This window comes from Trachymyrmex septentrionalis, unplaced genomic scaffold (assembly GCF_001594115.1).
Source record: "Trachymyrmex septentrionalis isolate Tsep2-gDNA-1 unplaced genomic scaffold, Tsep1.0 scaffold173, whole genome shotgun sequence".
In the NCBI taxonomy this organism is placed as follows: Eukaryota; Metazoa; Arthropoda; class Insecta; order Hymenoptera; family Formicidae; genus Trachymyrmex; species Trachymyrmex septentrionalis.
The window spans coordinates 160,284-163,387 of NW_017304897.1; positions in this window are offsets into that span (position 1 = coordinate 160,284).

The window sequence follows — 3,104 nt, forward strand, 5'->3', positions numbered from 1 at the left end:
CCCCACTCAAAAATCCTTCCACCTCTCCTTCAATTTCGTATTCCTCCTCCTCCTTTCCTTATTTCTTATAAATAGACTAACAATAAGGCCTGTGGCATTACTATCGCGAAGTCTCAAGTGATCAAAATTGTCAAGTGTCCGGCATGCAGGAGAGTTCCGTGCGCGGGATACGTGTAAGTGTATACTTTGTCTATCACAAATTCATTTGATCTAAATAGTTAGAATACGAAAATAAAATGACGGGAAACGGTTTTTTCAAAAAATATTTGCTTCACAATAGAAACTACCACTTACGTGTCTCTCTGCGGCGGCTCGTCGTCGGTTTTGGAACTTGAGACAGCCTGATAATAGTTACAATCGAAAATGATTCCACACGATAGAAAAAAGAGGAATTCTGTACATTCTAACGTTAATTCGTTCAAATTTATGTTAATTGATTGTATTAAAAAACATTATATTGTTAAATGCGGACATCGATGCGAATAACGCATAAGAAGAAGCGAGATATTACACTTACTAACATTAAGAATAAGATTTTAATAACTAGATTTAAATAGTTTAAGGTTATTATTTTATTTTTATTTTTGTACTGAGGATGGTCAAATGGTGACCGAAACGTCTACTATGTAAAATGTTTATTATTGAATTATAACTTTTTGACATCTCTAGCGTGGCTGTATGCTCCTTTTTACTTAACCTTCTTAACATTGAGCCACTTTCCAATATTGAAAAAAAAAAAAATAAACATGTTAAACTTTAAATTCTAAAATAAATAACACATAATAATACATAGTAGAAATATTGTCTCTTTTTTATTGCCGATTTCGCCGATTACAAAGTTAGATTCGATATTTTTTGATGCGAGAAAACGAGCGTTTCAGCGTCGCATGAAAAGGGACTCTAATATGTGAAAGATAAAGCTAAATCAGCTTTATGTAGGAGTTTTCTTGAAGAAATCGAAGAGTAAGTTCCTTCAAATCATTCTCTAGCATTAATTTATATCGACATAAATGTCAAAATTAATTATGTGAATTATGTATATGTAGTGTAAATTATTTCAGTCCTAATATGTCATTTATTCATAAATGACAACTAATGTTCAAAGCTTAAATGAAACTTAAACGATTTATCTGATTGAAACTTTTGCTCAAGTGCATGAGGTACAAGATTTAAGAAATCGGTTAAGATTGGTGGTTGTGGCACACAGAAGAATCGAGATTATTAATCAAATTTTTGAGGATGCCAATCCAAAAGTAAAACACGGTATGAAAATTAAATGTATGAAAAATACATTTAATTATTGCATTTGCGTATTGCACAATAAAATATTTTATAGAAATTTAATGATCTGTGCAACCGCACTCACGAGCGTGGCGCAACTTCGTCGGGTGTTTACAGCAGATTTCCTTATGCAATCGAATTACAATCGGGTGACTTGGAACGAAACGCGACAGAAAGGCGTCTTCACGCGGCCACTCTGAAGGGCAACACAAAACCGCGAAACAATAGTTGGGCGCCAGGCATGAGTGAGCGTGCTACTCTTCCTCGAAATTACGAGATATTTCTCTACACAATATTCTAACGGCTGTGAACGTCGACGGACTCTCAATCGGTAGCTCAGCCTCGGAAATGGCAGGGGGGGGGGGCGGTTCGTGGTCGAGGATAGAGGATCGTTTGGAGAAGCGAATAGTAACGGCAATAAAACACACAAGGATTAATAATAACAAAAATAACAAGTGTATTGTACAAGTCTTCGACTTTTATTTACATCTGCCAACAAAATTGTGACGATAAGATCTAACCAACTGCGATAGCTGTTTCGCACCGGCCTTGAAATGCTTTACGCGGTGCGTACCACTTTCGTTAGAATTCTGCGGCACGAGCTCACGCCACGCAAGGATACTTTCGCGAATTATGCGAACCATAATTCGCCGCTTCACTCGGCGATAGAATTTGATAAGAACTAAACATAAACACGGCGTGACCTTGTACGCGCTCGCGGGGGTTCGCGACGCTCGACCGAAGGTCAGAGAAGGACAGAAGAGGCGTAAAAACTTGACTACTCAATCTCAATACAGCAGAATAGTCGGCACTAGTAATTACTACAATCAATTATCGCAATTATCATGACACAAAGCGCCGATACTCTCAAACATGCCAATCGTACGTTGCAAGATTTCAACGATAAGACACGCGTCAATGCGGCCGTACGGAACGTCGACACAACACGACACGAAACATGATACGCGATACGCTTACATTAAATGACGAGGCTGTGGCCTTAGCGGACGCAATAAAACTTCCCCGACTGTGAATGACCGTTCCGGGAGGCGACCTGTTTGCTCGTATTCCACGAAAATCTAATGCACGGCAATGCCACGTGCGCTCACTACGTTAGGCCCAAAGAAATGTTTCGATCGGATCGCGTCTCTCGGATTCGGAAATCGGCGACTTTACAAAATGATCACGTTCGTCTCACCATAACCTCCTGCAGTGGTTCTCGTCCTGATTGTCTCACAGTTCGCCCGCTCAACTTTCGTCCTGGGTCCTTCCCTCGTGTTCTCTCTCGACGAGCCACAGCACAAGTGCCGGGCGCTGATCCTCCCGGGGGCATGCAGGGCTCGTTATCTCCGCGAGAGGGCCTTATCGCGCTTTATTGGCGCGTGGCGCCGCGGCTCCGCTAATCGCGGGAACCGCGTCATGCCCGTGTCGCATATTCTGGCGCACGGAATTTGAGGGACCGCAGGATTCTCTCGGGCCGCCTCGCGGCCGCGAGGCGCCTTCTCGGGGCTCTCGCCGATCTTGGGGCGTAGAGTGGCCACCCCTATCTTGTCATGCCAATCCTCGTTCCGCCTTGGAAGATGATGCGATAAGGTGTCTTGCGACAACAAAAAGGGCGAAATAATGAATAATATCACCTGCGTGCTACCCGGGGGACAAGGTGTCATGTGCCCCGGTAAATCCGTCGGTAGCGGTCGTTACTCGACTTCCAATCTTGGCCGTCTTCCTTCTTCTTTCTTCACGGTCCAGTGAGGCGGCAATCTGCCAAGATCGTGGGAGTCGCCAGTTTCTATAATTCTTGGTACGGAAATATACAAAAAAAA